The 20,925-nt window shown below is 36.4% G+C and overlaps 1 long non-coding RNA gene across 2 annotated transcripts in view; it reads left to right on the top strand.

Moving 5' to 3' along the window:
* LOC118922279 (uncharacterized) overlaps positions 1–20,925 on the top strand; it is a 51,324-nt gene that overhangs the window by 10,377 nt on the left and 20,022 nt on the right. The window contains exons 1-2 of one of the 2 annotated variants that reach the window (XR_008992741.1): positions 13,078–13,379; positions 18,959–19,053. This is a non-coding gene — a long non-coding RNA (uncharacterized LOC118922279). Of the gene's footprint in view, positions 1–13,077; positions 13,380–18,958; positions 19,054–20,925 lie in introns of those variants that run through there. The other variant, XR_008992743.1, reaches the window with a different exon arrangement.

Below are 20,925 nucleotides of genomic sequence, written 5' to 3'. Positions count from 1 at the left end.
AATCATTAGATTTAGTCACATGCTACAAGAATTTCTTGTTAGGAAAAAGTTTTGTATCTACCATGCTATATTAGTAGCTCTCCAGTTTATTAAAAGTATTATAGTTAATCACATCAGCTTTGGGTTGTTTTAGCAATGGCATAATTGTAAATCTAAATGTAAAAAACACTATGCTTATAAAAAAACATCTTCCAAAAGAGGGAAAGTTCTTTAATTTAGTATGTATGATACTTTTCTACATGGAAAGTTGAAATGAATTTAATCTTCTGCTTCACATGAAACCTCTTATTTTCTTAAATAAGAGTTTTTTAATAATTAGGTATATAGTCTGTATATACCATCCCAAGTTCACTGGGTCAGTAGTTAACAGTATGGGGTCATTAAGTAAATTAAATGTTTAACAATAAAAATTAAAGGACTTAAAATTAAAAACAGGGCCTAATCCTACGATGAAGAAAAATATGGAAAATGTGTTCCTAAAGAGCTATAAACTGTTCACCTAAAATAAATTACTTCTTCAGAGCTTCCTTAAAAAGTTAATTTGTTTTAAACACACAAGCATCTTTGCCAAAAGAAAATGTACCATTTTTTATTCTCTCTAATTTCCCTATAGATTTGTGTTATAAGAAATAATTTTTTATATATTAAGAATAGAAATTTCGTATGAGGCTCAATTGTCAAAGAAAACTGGTCACACATCCTCAGTCATATATCCTAGAGACCAGACAGTCTCAGTTTTATTTGTTTACTAAAAGTAAATAAGAAATAAAGTTAACAGATTCCTTATTCCCTGTCATCCTCAACATCCAGGACAAGGCTAATTCCAAGACAATAAAAAGCCTAAGGAAATCATGAGTCGTAATTTTGAGAAGTTTTTTTCTTAACATAAAGGTTATTTTACTAAAACTTCAATTTTTTTTGATAAAGAGTCAAGAATAGATCAATTTCTATTACTTATCCATCCTTTTTATTTTCTTAAATTGTCCCCAAATTCAAACATTTTAATGGCTAGGATGAAAAGTTAACTAATCCTTGGTATATTTCAGAACAAATATGGTATATGTAATACCAATCTGGCTGTCACTTTTTGAGAAGAGCCCTGTTAGACTGGAAAGTAAACTGGAAGTCAACATGGTTAAGGGTCCAAAATCAAAAGGCCACTGCAGACACTAAGGATGTCTGGGAGTCAGGGATTCAGTTGTCTTCATGATTGGAAATAATAGTGTCATAGTTAAAGGGTTAGCACAGGTAGGTAGGAATGAATTTGTTCTTAGTACTTCCAGGGGCATTTTGACAATGGGTGGTGGTTATAAAGAGGCATATTTGAACTAAGAGTCTAAGATTCCAAACCTAAACAGTTTAAATTTCCCTTACTAAAGAAATTATATTTTAAAAACAATGTTTCAAAACATCATATTTAGTATTTCATCCTACGGCCAGCATTTTCACACTCATGTTTTAAAAAGTGGGTAACTAAAACAAATGGGTTTATTCTTCTCCAGATATCCTTACTGGTAAAGGTGGGGGGGGGGGACTCATACTTCTTCAGTAAATAATAACCATTATTAAAAATGAATTTTAGGTCAGTCCCATAATCTGCAGCCAAGAAGCAGAACAATTTTTCATATAGGAAACAAACTTTATACCTCCATAATCTTAACAGAACCAGAGTTGAAAATGCTATTTGAATTGGTTCTAAGAACTTCCAGAAATTTGGGCTGTAGACCATGCAAAGAAATTTCCCAAACAGAAATACATCCCCTGATGCATTTATGAAATTTCTTCCACGTAATGAATATGGGTATACTTTAAAAAGCATATAAGACAAAAAGAAACTTACATGATTTTTAAAGAGTCATCCAAAATATTTATGGATAAGAAAGTAGTTCTACTGATTTTTCACTGAATCTACCCAACCGCAGAATAAATCTATGTTTCTGAACAGTATGTTCTCTTAAACTGATACCTAGTTAATCAAAGTACATAATTATGAACCATTTACAAAACCTCTGAGGATTTTATAATTATTTTAATTAATTAGCATCAATGATATATAATTATACTACATAATATATTACCATAATTCATTTCTAATTACCTGTAAGGAAAATAAACTATCAAAATTACTTGACAGAACAACGATAGTGTTAATATCTAAAATAAACAATGAGGTTTACATTTTAAAAAGGGAATGTGGATGCATATATTTGTAGGAAAAACACATTACATTCTTACCAACAAATTTCAGAAATGTTGCATAGGTTTGTGATTTCAGTAGTAGATGAGATGCTGTATCTAATTAAACTGTTGTCCATCTTGAGGTCTGACACTCCACAGACCTAAAAAAGATAATAAGTCTTTTTTGTGAATATGTTAAACAAAAAAAGTCCACAAAAATAGAGATTTGATATTTTTACCAACTAATACAATATTTTTACCAAAACAAAGGGTACATTCAAATATATATATATATGTGTGTGTGTACATATATACATACATATAGTTACTGTAATCAGAAGTTTAACTTGAAAATTAAAGGTAAATATTAAATATGAAAAATTGAAAATTCATAGAAAAGAATAAATAGCTATGGATAGAAGACAGAAACTGGAAACATTTTCAAACTAGCCATTATTAAAGCTTGTTTTTTACCTTTATTATAGTAATCCTTCCAGTTTATTAGTTATAATATTCTTGGGGTGGAAAAACCCTAAGCCTAGCTATTTATAGCATAAAAATTTTTTTTTTAATTTTGGTATCATTAATCTACAATTACAGAAAGAACATTATGTTTACTAGGTTCCCCCCTTCACCAAGTCCCCCCCACATACCCCTTCACAGTCACTGTCCATCTGCGTAGTAAGATGCTGTAGAATCACTACTTGTCTTCTCTGTGTTGCGCAGCCCTCCCTGTGCCCCCCCAACATTATACATGCTAATCGTAAAGCCCCCTTTCTTTTTCCCCGCCCTTATCCTTCCCTTCCCACCCATCATCCCCAGTCCCTTTCCTTTTGGTAACTGTTAGTCCATTCTTGGGTTCTGTGATTCTGCTGCTGTTTTGTTCCTTCAGTTTTGCTTTGTTCTTATACTCCACAGATGAGTGAAATCATTTGGTACTTGTCTTTCTCCGCCTGGCTTATTTCACTGAGCATAATACCCTCTAGTTCCATCCATGTTGTTGCGAATGGTAGGATCTGTTTTTTTCTTATGGCTGAGTAATATTCTATTGTGTATATGTACCACATCTTCTTTATCCATTCATCTACTGATGGACATTTAGGTTGCTTCTATATCTTGGCTACTGTAAACAGTGCAGGCGATAAACATAGGGGTGCATCTGTCTTTTTCAAACTGGAGTGCTGCATTCTTAGGGTAAATTCCTAGAAGTGGAATTCCTGGGTCAAATGGTATTTCTATTTTGAGCATTCTGAGGAACCTCCATACTGCTTTCCACAATGGTTGAACTAGTTTACATTCCCACCAGCAGTGTAGGAGGGTTCCCCTTTCTCCACAACCTCGCTAACATTTGTTGTTGTTTGTCTTTTTGATGATGGCAGCCATCCTTACTGGTGTGAGGTGATATCTCATTGTGGTTTTAATTTGCATTTCTCTGATGATTAGCGATGTGGAGCATCTTTTCATGTGCCTGTTGGCCATCTGGATTTTAGCATAATGTTTTACAAATATGATAATAAACAAGTATAAAACAGTCTTAAAACAGAATACCTTGTTTATAGTGAATACTCTGTAAATATCAATTTATTTCAATTAGAAAATAGGCTTCATGTTCAACATAGAGCAACCATGTAACATTTTATATATTTTACAATTTTAACTCAGATTACAATACACAGAATGCAGTACAGTACAACAAGAGATGCTCAAATGTGTTCGGTGGCAGACCAATTGGTGATCCTGTCTGCCTTTTCTGAGTACCATTCATTCCCATTAGATATTTATTGGTGCCCGTAACTGTGTTGAAGACACAGAGGAAGGACATAGTCCTGGTGATCATGAAACTCTTTGAACCAGGAACTGTATCTGTGTGTGTATGTACACACATTCACCATCATGGCCAAACGTCAATGTGCATATGAAATTGCTGTTTATATATAGTAATTTCTTGTTGCTACTATAACAAATTGCCATAAACCTAGTGGCTTGAAACAATGGAAATTTACTTTCTTACAGTTCTAGATGTCAGAAGTCCAAGATGGGTCTCGGTGGGCTATAATTAAGGTGCAGGCACAGCTGCATTCCTTTCTCTAGGGGAGAATGTTTTCCCACCTTTTGTAGCTTCTGGAGGCCCCCTCACTCCTTGGCTGGTAGCCCCCTTCAACCTGCAAAAGCAGCAACTGCCTTCTCACACCTCATCATTGACATTGACTCTTCTGCTTCCCTCTTCCACATTAGAACTTCATGATTTGTTTGGCCTACTCATATAACACAGGATAACCTATTTTTAGGTAATTTGAGTAGCAACCTTAGTTCTGTCTGCAATGTGCATACCCGCCCTGCAGCACAGCATAAACGTTCAGACTTCAGGGATGGGACCTGCACATCTTTGGGAGAACCACTATTCTGCCTACCACATGTATGAATAGTTTTTCCTTTATTCTTCAGGAACTCCATCATCCATCTCTGAAATTATGTCCATACATGCTCATGGAGACTGTTCATATTGCACATGATTCTACAGAAAAAGTCTATACCTTTCAGCAAACAATGTTTCAGAAATCACTGCGCCTGCTCACAAAACAGCAATGCTCCTTAGAAGCATAGCTCAGCAGTGTCAACAATGCCAAATTTTAGGTTGGCTTTTTAATATGTGTATTTTTAACTTTTGCTCAGAAAACCTTGATATGAGTTGAACGTTTTTTCTTGTATTTTTTCTCTGCATGTTTTCAGAAGTGGTTCTCATCATTCCTAATCACACTTCTTTATGTCTTGCACTTGTAAACATTTTTCCACTTTGGCATGCATCATTCTGTGATGATGCTAATTGGAAAGCCAGTGGATTTTCCACAATTTACTCAATAATCTTACTACTATTAGATGTTTCATCCCCTCTCCACTTTTGCTGTTATACTTAATATGCTGGAATAATCATCTTCCTGTATAGATGTTCCTCCATATTTTGGATTTAATTTCACTTAGACTAGATTCCTGACATTGGTATTTCTGGCAAAAAGGATATGAATATTTTTATAACCCTTTTTATATATTGCCACATTACTTTCCAGAAGGGCTGTCTTAATTTACACTGCCACTAGCCTTTACTTGCTCATACCACCAATGTGAGGTTCCTTTTTCATATCTTTGAGGGCACACTTTATGTGTCAATTAGACTATTCAGGAGTTATTTAAATTTTAGTCCAAGTTATGAACTAAAAAGTGTAATTGTTTCTTAACTTTAAATTCAACTTGTAAATCTAGTTATTCTTTGTAAATTTTAACAAGTCACTTTTAAGAAGGCTTTTCAAGTCCCTTAAACATTTAGCATTTACAATTTTATAACACTTATTTCCTGAATCAAATAATGTTTGATTCATAAACAAAACCTCTCTGAGAACTTATACTCTTTTAAATCTAATAAACTTATACAGAGAATTTTAAGTTCCTTTAAATATCGTGTTCTTTGAACATAGTTTAAGATTTTCTTATACCTTTCAAGATTAATCTGATATATAATCTAATAGGCCTAATTTTCTTAAACATTACAAAAGTTAAAATATATGTCATTTCTAAGTCATAATAGTATATGCTTACTAAGTCATTCTACATTTAATTTTACATCTCCCTCCAGTTAAAACTATGACCCACTGGTAATAACCATGTCATCTCAAGCAAAATAGGGTTAATTATGAGAGCCCCCCAGATTAAAATTACACATAACCTAATTCTTCCATCTACCATTAAGACTGTGCTAACTTCAATATTTAGTTTATTTTGCATATCTTTGAATACTTTAAGGTCATTCAATAGGATTTTCCATATCTCGCAAGTTCTGTGAAGACAGTCACAACATTAAAGTCTTGCTAACAAATGGGATCTAATTTTTGAAGGAACAAGGGAAGCAAATGCTGTAAAAAACAGATTTGTAAGAATTGTGTGGTCATCAGTCTGATAAACACAGCATCCTCCAGCCTCTTAACAGTCCATGTTCTCAAAATTGTTGATTTAAAAAGAAATTCAATAACAAGATAGGATGGTGAAAACTTACATATCTCTTCTTTACATTCATTCTGAGATTGTGCCTTTTAGAATATTCATTAATTCTTTTCTGTGTTTGGTTATCTTCTTCTGTTAGCTATATATTTGTTAACTGTTCTATTTACTTACCTTTTTATATACATTGAGGAAATTAACCCCTTATCTACTTTATATGTCAAAAATATTTTTCAGATGGTCATTGTAAATTACTATCTATAGTGAATTTTTTCCTGCGTAAACATTTTTTTGTGTAGCTACCAAATACATTCTCCAAGATCCTGTGTTGAGCCTTTCTATCTTCCTAAGCACCCCCTCAGTGATCTCATCCAATCCAGTCTAAACCGCCGACAACATGCAAACCAGACCTTTCCCCTTAATTCCAGACTTCTAAATCAAAAGTACAATCCTAATACTCTGTTTATCTGTAATGTGAAGATGGGGTTCTACTTAGGCCACAGGCACCTCAAAAGCAGTATTTCATATCAAAATTCATCAAGCCTGTTCTACTTTCCCTATCTCAGGAAATGGTACAGCCAGCCAGCTACCCAGTGCGCTCACTAGGAGTCACACTACATACTCCCTCCTCTCTCCTCTCCACTTACAGAGGCTCCTAAACCTCTTTGGTCTTCCTCTCAACTTTCCTCCATCCTTACATACTCCACTCTTGCCATATGGGCACTGAATTTATTGGGCCTTGCTGTTCAGGGCTTTAACATATGCTCTTCCTTTGCCTAGAATGCTCACCCTTTCTTTTGGCCTAGCAAATTCCTAAGTCTCAGCTTTAACTGTCCCGCCTCAGTCAGGCCTTATTTAAACCTCCAGTGTTAGGTCCCCGTGGTGAATGCTTTCATAGCACCCTGTATTTTTCTGTTATAGTATTTATCACAGCTGTAGTTTGTATGATTATTCATTTAATCCCTGTTTCTCCCACTGGACTGCACCGTAATGGGAGGAACTGTGGCTGTTTTGTAAACTCCTAGATGCTCAGTACCTTGCACAATATATGACAGAGTAGATTCTAAATAGTTACCTGGGAAAACTTACATATTAATATTGAATAAACAAATCCAATCTCTTTCATACTTCATTTCACCTCCATTCCATTTCTTTAGTTCAAGTGCTCTTTATTTCTTGCCTGGATACTACAATGGCCCTTGAAAGACTCCCAGCCACTGCTCTTGCATTTTCCATTCTGTTCTCCAGCACCCTTGTTAAAATGAATCTATAAATATAAATCTGATCATATTATTTATTGGTTTAGGATTTTTCAATTACATCAATATAAAGGTGACACGCAAAGCCCTTCATGGTCAACCTCTATCCACTTGATCAGGCTGACTGTTCTCAACTCCTCCACAGGCACCTAGGCAACAAATCACACAAACTACCTGAATTTTCTTGAACATGCCAGGTTCTTCCTGACTTCTTTGTTTTCTTAAACTCCAGTGATTCTGCTTAAAGTGCTTTCAATGGCCTCTTTCCACTCTCTTTTTTACACTGGGATGACTTCACTCCCGTAAGGCTCCACCAACATATCTCCAGGACACAGTTCAACTGTCACCTGCTCCAGAAAAGCTCTCCCATGCTACCTGTTCCTACTCTGGGTTAGAGTTCTTCCTCTTTATTTATCAATTTATAATTTTTAAAGAATTTATCTTTCTACCATTAGCCTTTCAGCTCCCTGCAAATAGTAACTACATATTTTTCATCTCTATGCATCCAGCTCTGTTTTGGACTTTGATAAGTGTTTGATTACATCTGTGCGCCAGTACATTAAGTAAGCACATAAATAATAAAGTAAATTAGGAAAGGTAGATGCATAAAAATGTTAACTTCAGAATTGTTAATAATAACAAAAAAATTGGAAACAACCTAAATGCACAGCAATAGAAGAATGGTAGAATCTGCTAATGATATGTAGGAGAACAACTTAGAATGGAGATTGCAAAAATGATATAGTAACCCAAAAGCTCATGACATGTTAAGTGGAAAAAGACAAAGAAAACTATTTCCTTCAATGACCGTATCAAATAATATGTATAGAATTATCTAAAAGGCAGCGTGAAAATTGCCTGAGCTCTTTAGATTGTGACTTCATTACCTTTATTCAGAGCTTTATAAACGTTGCTATGATATCTCTCAATTATAATGAAAATAATTTAAAAATAAACCCATGGTATTAACATATGTAAATATCAGTGTATGTATATTTGTATATGTGTATATATTACCTAGATCTCTCTCCTGAGAGGTCCAGGAAGCAGAAATACCTCATTAACAATAAGCATACCTATCCTTGATTCCTAATACCATTGTCCAATAACAGGGAACAGGGCTGCTTAGAGAAAAAGCTAATTCTAGGGCTGGGGCAGGATAAGGACAAGAAAAACACTGGACATCTTACTATACCAGAAAGTGAGAAAGTGCTAAAAAAAAATGATGTAAGCATATCACAGACACACAGGACCTAGACTAAAGGCACTCTCACTAACTAAATCTGGGACAATTTGAACACAAAAATAATTAAACACATACTTAAAGATTTCGAGGTGAAAGGTCATGATGTATATAACTTAACTACAGGTGGTTCAGAAAAAACCTGTACCAAATATACACGTATAAATATAGGTAGAAAGAACACAAAGCATATAGAGAAATGAAGAAACATAGGAATGGGTAAGTTAATGCAGATAATAAATAGATGAATAGAGGAGAAGAGAGAGCTCTTTGCAGGAAAGTGCTGTGGGCTGACTGGTAAATGTGGTGGGAGTACTAGATTTGCTGAATCACTTTGCAACCATTGTGGTAAGCTTATCTCAGCAATATTGGATGCTGAACTTAAATGGGAATTTTTATAAAAAGCAGGATATATCTCCAAATGTTTCCCCACCAATTGCTTATTAATTGTCAAGAAGAAAAAAAACTAGTAACTGTACAGTGGAAAACTGGGGCCACATATGTACCAGGTGATCAAAATTGACATCATCAGTGAGGGCGAGATGGATATGCACTTCCAGAAGTGATACCTGAGGACACAGTGTCACCTGGTCCTCAGCAGTCCAGCTGAGAATGCACAACCTCAATTTACTCATGAGGAAGCATCAGACAAAAACAAATTAAGTAATGTTCTGTTAAAAACGGGGGTAGAGGAAGAAGCTGCAGTCTCCAAAAATGTCAAGGTCATAAAAGATTAAGAAAGGCTGTAGAAACATTCCCCAAAAATGAAGCTAAAGAGTCATGACAACTAAATGTACTTAGTACCTGACCCCAGGTTGTCTCCTGTACTACATGTACTGCATGCTACAAGTACCAACCTACACAACTGGAATATGGATGGAGAGTGAAGTTTATTTCAAGTAAATGTATGAAGTTGATAGGAAATGCACTTTCAAATATTTAAGTGTGAGGGTCAGGACTTGTATAACTTAACCTCTAAAAGTTTGAAAAAAATTTGAATATAAATATATATGTATGTGGGGGGGGAGAGACCTTGCACAAGAGCAAACAAATAATATGGATGTTCTTTGAACTTTTTTTTGCAACTTTTTGTAAATAGGAAATTGTTTCAAGTAAAAGGGTTTCTTAAAACTAAGTCCATCTCAGAGAAACAAGACCAACAGGAAAATATAAGGTACTTTTAAAACCCCTCAGTACATTGTTTTTACAACATTCACCAGTGTACACTAAGTTTTAAGTTACTGTTCAAAATGTTTCTTCTTTGAGTCTTCATTCTTTTTTAAAGGGTAGATATATATATCTATAGCTCTCATAGTTCTGTCTCATCCAGACAGTAGGGGGAAGCCAGTGTTCATCAGGTGCAGCTTACTTATGCATGAGAACAGCAGGTGGGGAAACACTGGAGTCACAAGGTCCTATTTCCCACGCTTCCCGTTTTCTGCTGGTGATGGCATCCCAGGTCCCAAGCAGAACCTCAGATTTTAAATTATGAGCTCAGTCTACTTACTGTATGACAAGAAGAGGATGCAAACAAACTAGGCGGTGGGAAGTGGGGGAGGGATGTTGAACTCTTCATTTTATTGAAGATGAAAAGAACTAAAACTTCTGCTGCAATTGAGTACCTAGATAATTGAGGTCTTTCTTCTCATAAAGTACATCATTGCGTGTGGAAGTATTAAAGTTCAGAGAAGGTATTCTTACCAGTTTTTACCTGTGAATATGATGATCTGAAGTAAAGCCTCTTTTTTTTTTTTTTTCCTTTAAAATTCAGCTCAGGAATTCGCACCTCCTTGTGGTCAAACACAAAATTATTTTAAAAACTTTTTGTTTTCCAATTGGGCTTTTTGTTCAGACATAGGAACCATGTTACTTGATTTTGTTTTCTCCCATTCTAATGGGGGAAAGAAAGTTTTGATAAAGGGGTTTTCGGTTTATCAAATAGGACTTTAAACAAAACAGGATTTAAATCTTCTAAAAGTGACTTCTATGTATACATTAGTCTGCAAAATGGAGATAACTGCATCCACCTCATGAGTTAATATGAAGATTCAAGGGCAAAATGCACATATAATGTGCTTAGCTGACACATAGTAGGTATTCAATAAATGTTACTATTTATCAACATCATCATCACTTTAGAATTCTCTTGACAGACTATATCCAAAAGAGGACTAGATGAACAATTTAGTAATCGTGAAATTCCAGTAGTCTTGCAAGTTGAGTCCCCCAAATATACCACCGAGCTAGACTTCCTCTAGCCAATTCTCCCCACAAGTATATATGAAGTATACAGACAAGATGTATTTATCTCTAGATGATAGAAATGTGATTATTTTTACTTTATATATTTAGACTAGCCTGATTTTTTTCCTTTTTCCCCTTTAATAATTATGAAAAGCAATTAAACTATTCATGGAATGGCAAAACAAATCAGCATCCTTATTTATCTGACAAATCATTACTCATATTTGGAAAAAATGATTTGTCAGGCCAGTATATCATTTTAAGGATCTCCTGAACAAATGCTAACTCCTAGTGGCCCTTACTGTAGTTTTTTAAATGACTCAAAATAGCTAACATTTATTGATACATCAATCACTGTTCAAATGTCTTTAATATATTGGCTCATATACATCCTTACAACAACCCAGAGCAGTACTAGCGTTACAAAAGATCAACTAAGAAAAAGTAATTCATGCGCAGTCACAAAGCTAGTAAGTTGCAGAGCTGATTCCCAGGCTGTTTCGTTCCAGTCCATGCACTTAACCTGTGCACAGAAGTTCCTTAGAGATGTAAGACAAACATACCACTTTGCCACGTTACTTATTGGTGATTGCAAATTATTAAATAGGACTGTAAACAAAACAGGATTTTTTATTTCCCAGTTGTAACTCAATAATGCAAATCATGCTAGCCTCCCATTTCCTTATCTCTTAGTACTTTAGGCACTTTCACATCCATTGTTTCATTTATTCTCCCAATGACATATGTCTCTATACTCAAATGGTATGGTTCATCACAAGTTGTTTTGCAACAGAAACTAGACAAAACTTGGCAACACCCCATATTTTAAACTGTTGGATTCTTTAGTAAACTCAATAAAACTTGATGTCAGGAAAAAAGTAACGAGTCAAAAATAATCTTAAAATGTAATCATTTTGGATGAATGGCAGTTGTTTTTAAATTTTGTTTTGTTTCATTTTGACTGGTCCGTTGGCGGTAGGATAACTGTCCCAGACAAATGAACCATTAAAAAAGGTTTCAAGGAAGGTGAAAAATATTGTCAATCTTATCATCACTTACTGCCCAATCATAGCGCCCTGTTTTTAAAGGTGGACACAGATTTGCCGAGGTCTTGTGCTTCTAGTTACTCGCTCTAAGATTTGGGGGGCAAGTTTCTTAATCTGGTCTCAGATGTCCTCATGTGTGCAATGACTATACTACCTACTTCATAGGGCTGTTGCGAGCAAGAAACACGATCTATCCTTAAAAGCGCTTGCTTAGAACCGTGCTCAGCCTGGAGTACTGTCAACACTTGGCAATCTGGCTATTGCTTTATCCGGGCGTCACACAACGGAAACTTGTCTGCTAGATTCAGTTCCCTTACCATCCATTAAAAAAAAACACCCTTAGTGACACCCAAAGACGCGGATTCACCCATTCACCGAAGAGAAGGTGTAAGGACAAGACGGTGAGAGAAACTGGATGCAATGAAAGCTCCTTGTCAACAGATAGCCTAAAGCCGGGACCTGGGCGACCCTCCTGCATGCGCTCGCGCGCGCGGGCACAACCGCCCAGCAGCCAGGCTACGCGCCTGTGCGCGCCCCGCCCGCCTCCCCGCGAGGCAGGGCTCAGCCGGCACCGGGATCTGGCGGGTTGCCCTGTGCGTGGCCCCTGGACCGCCTTAGGCCAGTCACGCAGGCTCTGAGGCACGGTTTCTTGTCTGCAAACTGAGTGTAGTAGTACCTACCTGGCAGAGCTGCTGGCATGCTTGTCTGCGAGCCCCTGTAAGGCGCTGACACGCAGCAGGAGCTCTGGACGCGGGCCGGACTGGTTAAGTGCGCGTGTGTCCATACACGTGTCCTCGCACACGATGTCAGGAGTTTAGACACCGGCAGTAAAACGGCTTATCTTTTAGCCTTATCTGCACCCTTCATTTGCTCTCCTCGACCAGTGGAATAACTGCCTTTCAACTGCTACGTCACCCCCTGACCCTGGGACTCGCAGTCCCGGGTCCCTCCTCGCCAGCCCCAGGCGAAGAGCCGCACGCACGCGCAGGAGGTCGGAAGACTGAAACTCAGGAAACGCAGGGGGAGCAGCGAGCGAACAGCAACTACTCTGCGCATGTTCAGGACACGGAGGGTGGGGAGGGTGGGGGGAAGAGAGTTAGAACCTTGCGCATGAGCAGAAGTGTCGGGAAGGATGGGGAAGGGTTGGGAGGCGGTATTGACAGCTGTGGAGGCAGCCCGCGTTCCCGGCATGCCCCGGGGCGGCGGGGTTGGCTCTAACGAATTTGAATGAGGAGCCGCAGCGCTTTCGGCGCCATTTTCGAGTGATGCCTGATCTCATCAATCTAGCGGGAGGGACGGAATCACCTGCCCGAGAGTATAAGCGCCACTAGGACTTTGCCGAAAAGCCAGTAAAATATCGCTAAAAATTTCTTCGAGTAAAAGGCAATCCTTGGAGCTTCGCGAGGGTTGGCGCAGTCGGTAAGAGCCTGACTGAAGAAGTGGCAGAGCGGGACTCGGGAGGTGGCAGTGGTGGGACGTCAGGCGATGAGGGTGCAGGGAGTGAGCATCGGGCCCGCCCTCGTTTTAGTTGCGAACAGCGTGAGGAGCTGGGATTGGGGTAACGCGTGTCTGCGAGGGGCGGTGGCGCGCGGGACGTGGCGGGAGCGCCGGGGCCGGGCGTGGGGGAGGGGGTGCGTTTGAGCGGGACGCGGACGGGTTGCGGCGCGGCTCCTGGACGGGAGCGGGACGAGCACCCCTCCCCCGCTGCCGAGCCCAGCGCCTTTCACTGCGGTTTCTCTACCCGCGGACGGCCGCCTTTCCGCGACTAGAACCTTTCGATCGGCGGAAAGCTGAGGCCCCGGGGCGGCGGGTGCCCCCCGCGGGCGCAGCCTGTGCCGCGGTCTCACCCGCCGAGCGGGAGGCGCCCGCGGGGCAGCGCTGACCGCGCCCGGCCTTCCGCGAGGCTGGCGGGCCGGGGTGGGGGGGCGGCTCCGGGGAGATGCTGGGTTTTCGCCTCTGGCTCCGGATCTGTCGGTGGCTCTCCGGCGGTGTCCTTCGGGCGTGGGGTTCTTGGATGCGATGAAAGGTGGGGCTTCAGCTGCGATTTCCTCTCTGAGTCGCCCTTTCCTCAGCGTTTTCCTTCTCCAGTCTCTGAAAATTGTCCCGAGGAAAAAAAGCGGTCTGTGAAACTGTCTTGGTGTTTTCCTCTCAAAAGGTCTTTTCCTGGACAACCTAACGGTAATTTTGCAGTCCCCACCTTCTCTTGGGATCACTCTTAATTCTGAGGCGGAGGGAAGAGGGCTTTTATTTATTTGTCTTTGCCTTTAGTGATTTTATTTTAGCTGGTAGTTTCCACCAAATCTCATTCGACAACTCTTGACTGATTTGAGCCAGTGATGGCGTCAACTTTAGGTAATACTTCATAGATAAAGGCATTTGTAAAAATTCCTCATAAAAAATGTTGGCTTTTGAGTCCTTTCCTGCGCTGAAAGCCCCGCTAGATTAACCCCTTGGCGCCGCGCGGCTTTGCGCGGGGGGCGCGCGGCTCCGGGTGGCGAATATGCGGGCGGTGGTGTGTGCGGCGGGACTCGATTGTTCGTTCGCCGGGAGGAGGAACGCTTCCCCGGCCCGCGAGCACCGTTCTGCAGAAGCGGGCCGAAGGGCGCTTCTCCCTGGAGCCGCTGTAACTCCTGATTGATTGATTCCTATAAAGGCTGAGGGACCCGCCCCAGGAGAGTTTCCCCAGGAGAATGCGAGAGCGCGATGTGGTGGTTTTCAAATTGTGTCTAACGGAGCTCCCAAAACCCCGGACTTGTTACCCCCTGATTGGCTGAAAGGAAGCGGGACACGGTGTTTGAATGTTGAACACTAGATTATAATTCTCGACATTATGAAAAATTACACTTATGGAGATCCACGGAAATAGTTGCGAAACGTTAAGTTGGGGAGTTAAAAAAAAAAACTAGTGTTTAATTTTTTTTTCACCCATAAAGGACTTTCGGGTGGTTCTTAAATGTAGGTTAAAAGTAAAACCGTGGAGGCGATTTTCGTAAAACTGTAATTCTGCTGGCTGAAATTACAAGTGCTTTATATATTTGACCCGTTCTTTGTTGGTTAAAACCTGACTGTAGGATTTAAGTTTTTCATTCCTTTGACAGATTTTTCATCTTAACCTACCTATATTTGTTAAATGCAGATTACAGGAGAATTGTTTCTTTTGACGAAAAGGAACTTATTCATGTTAAAAATGAATTTTCCACATTTTCCATAAAAAGTGGATATATTCTTTAAACTTTTCACATCTAATTTAAAATATATATGTTTTGCTAATTCAGCTACTGCAGTGGACTTAAAGCTTTATTAACAAGAAATTTATCATGTTTAATTTAGACAACAGGTAAGTGCACAGGTGCAATATGTGATTTCATCCCTTGGATAAATTCATTATCAAGAAATATATTGCATACAGCAGTGTGGTTGTGGGTATTTTATTTTTTTTTGGTTGGTTTTCAGTTGATTTCTGTTTAATGTTTTTTGAGACAGCCGTCAATATATTTCTATTTATTACCAAGCTTGTCATTCTGTTTCATTGCGTCTTGATAAAAGGCGGGTGTGGTTTTCAAAGAAAGTAGGTAAACGCACTGATAAAGAAGACAGCTGTAGATGCTTTTTAAAATATTTTTTCAACTTAATAAAAATTTATAACCTCTTAAGAATAGCAGTTGAAATTTTGAAACAATAGTTTGTATTCTCACATTAGGTCAAATATGCATTGTTAGAAAATCATTCATATGAAAAGATCCTACGAGTTTTATAAATCGCTGTAATACTGTAAATACAATTTGTATCAGTAAGTGGAATAGCTGAGCTTATAAATCTTACTATTTTGTATTGCCTTTTATAACAAGAATTGCAATTACAGAACCCTTGTTCATTACCTTTTTTCAAAGCTGTTTATTTTGAATTATCATGAAAATTTCATAAGAGGTGCTAATTATCCTGTCTATAAAATTTGATTTAATGAAATAGTAAGGGACTCCATTGTATTGTAAATGTAATTTTACCTAAGATTCCAGAAACTAGTGGGTTTTGCTTTTTTACTGTTGTTGTTTTTTTTTTTTCGTGTTTTAATTTTCATTCAAATCAAGTGACTTGGAGAGTTTTGAGGGTGAGGTGGGGGAAGGCTTTAAATTCCACCAGAGTAATTAGATTTAACCATACTTTTATAGTGCCTTGGTTAAAGGGGTTTTTGTTTGTTTCCAGGGATGATAGGTGAAGGATTCTTTTTTTTTTAATAAGCCATTTTAAAAGAAGTGAAGGATTCCTGTATTTAAAATACTACACTTACAGCTTGAGAACACACTAGCGCCTAAATAAACTACATAGCACTCAAAATATTTTCCATTTCATGTGATGCTACATATGAGTAAGACTTTGATTTTTAATCTGTGGGCATCTAGGTGTGAGTTCCAACAGATGTCCATTGATTGATCATATTATGTATATTTGTCCGTATTTCTCTGCAGAAATTAATCTAATTCTTTTTCTATTCTAAGGACTAAAAAATCATATTACCACAGGAAAACCATGGTGGGAAAAGGTGTTGCTACAGTAGCTCAACTTTTCTTAAAGCTTTGTTTACATATTGTAGGGGAGAGGGAAGTAGAGAAGGTAAAGACTCAGTCTTCCTTCCTGGTAGCATAGATTTTCATTTTTTTTGTCTTCCATACCATTTTTAAAAAGCCAAGTAAAAGTGCAATTTTCGACTTTGTTTTCACTTATGTTGTACATTTACAAGATGTAGCCTCAGGTGTTTGTATATAACACTGCATTTTTTTCTAATCAGATGAATATCACTTTTAATGTTTATAGGAGCTAGAGCTAAGGATGAAAATTTCAAAATAGCTTTCATATTCTGGATCTTTTATTTTGTTATACTTTTTGTACTACATTTTTCTGTTTTCTGTTTTGTGGAGACATTTTTATTTGTTTATTTACTTTTTGGTATTCAGTAACTATTCATAATGTCACAAAATTCTTTAATCCAGAAATATTGGACTTGGTTTACAAAAAGAAAAAAAAAAAACAAAGCTGTACTAGATGTTTCTTTACATGATACATAAGCTTTCTGCAATTAAAAATATCAGTATAAATTTACACATTGTTTTGAAACCTTATTCTATAAAAATGTCTGATTTAAAAAAATTAATTTGCCTAATATTGGCTCGTCTTTTTTTTGTTTGTTTAATGTTAAAAATCCCCACATTGATTTCTTTTTAACCCTTTTTTAGAAGAAACAGATTATTAGTATGACTATAGCTAGAAAATACATCTTAGAAGGAGTTGTTATATTACATGATTTTTGTACTGTAGGTTTGTTCCTTTTTGTTATTTATTCAGCAAACTTAGAAATACTGTCAGGCAACTAATTCTGGCATGTAATTAGAAAAACTATGATGAGCTGAAATTTGGTAGCCCCAGATTTCTTCAGACCAAAGGAAATCATTAATAAACTACCACTTTCTTGCAAATAAGTGTTGAAAATTAAATTTAGCTGTTTTTGCACTTTTTTATGAGTCACAGTATTAGAACTTTAAGGTCATGATTGTCTAAATATTGTGAAAGTCACATCATTTTAGAATATCACATTAATAATACGTGTTTTTGCATTTGATTATTTGCATGTACAAAAGACTAGAGACTTCCCATAAATACTGCTTTCTGGTAGAGAAATTCTTTTGCCTTCTTCCCCCTCTTGCCTGTCTTAGAGATGCTTTAAAGGGTCTTCCTTTTAGAAAGATATGTTTCAAATACTGGAATTTATATCAAACACTTTTATGTGAAATTTTATTCCATTTCTTATCCAATTATGAGAAGTTTAATATATTTTGTTTAGTCCTGCCTTATTTCACTAAAGAATCTTTGCACTGAAAAGACTTGTCATGGTCTTAAGTATTAAGCTGTATTCTGCAATAGATTTGAGTTTTACCATTTCAAGTTTATTTTTTTATATTTTAAAAATCATACTTTTTTATCATACCCATTTTGTTCAATATTTGTCTTACATCCAAACCGCTTTTGTTCTTTATTATCTAGTTTTTTTTATTACCCTTCTATTTAAAAAGTTAACAGTTGGCATGGATCACATATTAGTTCCTACTGTTTTCCTTCTGTGACTTTTAAGATACCTTAATTTCAGAGTGCTCAAATATAGAAAATTTCATCTACATCTTTTGATGAAGACTATGTAAAAATGATTTAATTTTTAAAAATGTCATGGTATTTGGATTGGTGTTTGTGAGTTATGGAGTGTGTGGTTTCTGCCATTAATCAAATATTTGGCAGCAGAAGAATAAAGGCTTTTTTGGTTTTCATTTCTTTTCCTAGGCTCTTCTTAAAAGTGAAAACTCAGATTATCAAGGCTCCAATATAGTATATGTCAAATTTTTGGTAATTTAACAATTTACTATTTTTATATAGTTTATTTCCACTCAATCAGTAAGACTCCGGTGAAACATATGAAAAAGCCACTCATATATATTTGGTTACAGCAATTTGTTTAAAAAGTAAATTCTAAAATTTTGTTAAATTCTAAAATTGTTAAAAATTTGTCTCTATCCCTTTAGTAATTTTAAGCTGTGTGATTTTGATTTTAGAAGCACAAACTGTATTTCTGAAATTTTTCTTACGGAGTTCCCTTTACCAGTCCTTAACGTGTGTATACGCAGGCACACATATGTGCACAGACACACACACACACGCGCATATTCATCTACACCGTTTTGAAAATGAATGCCCTAAAGAGAAATGAAAGCAGAAACATATTAATCTAATTTGTTTGAAGAGGCGTCAGATGATAAAGCATATCACAGGTGTATCCAATCAAGTTCTTTCTATTTAAGAAACATTATTTTCAAGTTGGACTTTCTTAGAATATAGACAGGATTGGGGTCATTTTGAAGACCTTACCTCTGTGTGCAGTGAACAACTGTGGAACTGCAGGAGGCGGAAATCTGTTGAGTGTCTTCATGCTATAATACATGACATTTTTATTGCAGGTTTTGACCTTTAGGAGAGAGCCAATTCTGGAGAACAACCGAACTTCTTTGGTTGAATACTCACATAATGCATTGGAACATGATAGGAGATTAAGGTATACAAATGAATTTTTAAAAGCATGCAATTTTATATCTTTGAAATATAATTAGGCTGGACAATTAGTAAAGCTAGAACTTTTCGGTTAGCTAAAACCAATAAAAATGTATTAATAGACTGAAATAATCCTGTGAAATGGCCAAGGTTGAGTTCTCTTGCTTATTAAAACTTCCGTTTTTTTATTTAGTTGGTATTCTCATCCTTTAATCTCCCTGTATTAGGTCTAACTCCAACTGAGTTTATTTATTCCAAAAGAAACACATATAGTGGTTTTTGTCTTTTCTTATGGTTGTTACAGCAGTGTTATATGTAAAAGAACTGAGTTGTGGACTTTGCATCTTATAAAATGGAAGGTTTAAATCAAATGGAATTTGGTGCTTGGATACTTGACAGGTATAATGGCAGATAGAGATCATAAAATGAGATGAGATGAGTATATTTTAAAAGGCTATTTTAAGAGAATATTTTAAAGAATTCCAAGTACTCTCCTAACCAAAAGTGGTAATTAAGTTGAAACTGAAAACCCACTGTCTTAAGCAGAAACTAGTATCTTATTCATAACTACACTGAGTAAATTATTTAAGTTGTTCATATCAAAAGTTGCAAATTCTTTAAGAATGTAAAATGCCAAAACTTGTAGTGACTTACTGTCTTTACCTCAGAAGTACTTTAATCTTAGAACCACTTGTCTAGCGTATTTTTTTCTTTGATTTTTATGGTTTTTGTTGAAAACAACTAATACTTGGTAAATTTTTTTATTGTTTTCTACAAGATAATCTGGTATAATGAAGAATAATTTTTTGAACAGTAGTACTAAGTGTTACTTGATTAATTTTTACACAGTAAAGTGTTAATTGCATGATAAAGTATTAACCATATGTTTTTTTAGAACTATTTGCTAAATAAAGTGAGGTTTACTAAAATACACTATAATTTTTTTCTTTAATTTTTTTCACCTAAAAATATTCAGATATTTGAAATCATATAGGTTTGCTTTTATTAGAATAATGTAATTTTAGTCTTAAGAGTGAAGTATAATTATCAATGTTATAGAACTTTTATCTTTAATCAATGTTAAAATTTTCTTAAAGCAAATTCTCAGATGTGTGTTTCAGAATGTTTGAACATTGAGGTACATATTGGTATGTTAAAATACTAGTTAGTATTAGATAATTCTGTATTATGTGATATTAAGTAAATAATCCAGGAATGTGAATCCATTAACTGTTTAGTTAAATAAAATATTAAAGTTTAATAGAAATCAGTTCAGTATAAGGGTGAAGTTCAGGTATTGGTGTCATTATACTTTATGGTGGTTGTTTCAGTTAATTACAAGGTATATAGCATGTCTTCATAACTTTGATTTGAGAATGTTATAAAAAAAACAACTTAGTTTAAATAGGATGAAAATGAAAATAATTTTTCCCCCTCTAACTTAACCAGTGTTTTCTAGGTAAGAGAACATCAAGATGAAAAGTGACAAATAGGGTTTCTGAGGTTCTGGGGAAAAAAAAAATCCAGGTTCAGTTTATCACTTTCAATCCAGGTTCCTTTACACAAAGCCTTAATGAGTTAAATGGCAGAAGAAAGATAGCTTTTGAGTTTATATTGTAGATAAAGACATAAATCCAGAGTTGGTCTTGTTTTAGAGAGTCTATGGAATATTTGAAATTATCAAAACTTATTGTTTGGACACAAATATTTAGCATCACGAAATTGCCCTCTTTACAGCTATATACCGACTTATAAACTTCTACATTTTTAGCTTATTAAATTAACCTCTGAAAGAATCAGTGCAGATATTCGTAGTTTTCTTGCATTTGGTCAGTTTTATAAGAGGATAAGAAACTAACATTGTTAGTTGTATGCA

Source organism: Manis pentadactyla, chromosome 2 (genome assembly GCF_030020395.1).
Source record: "Manis pentadactyla isolate mManPen7 chromosome 2, mManPen7.hap1, whole genome shotgun sequence".
NCBI lineage: Eukaryota > Metazoa > Chordata > Mammalia > Pholidota > Manidae > Manis > Manis pentadactyla.
The sequence above is the reverse complement of the archived record's forward strand: the minus strand, read 5'-3'. Positions and strand labels throughout refer to the sequence as shown.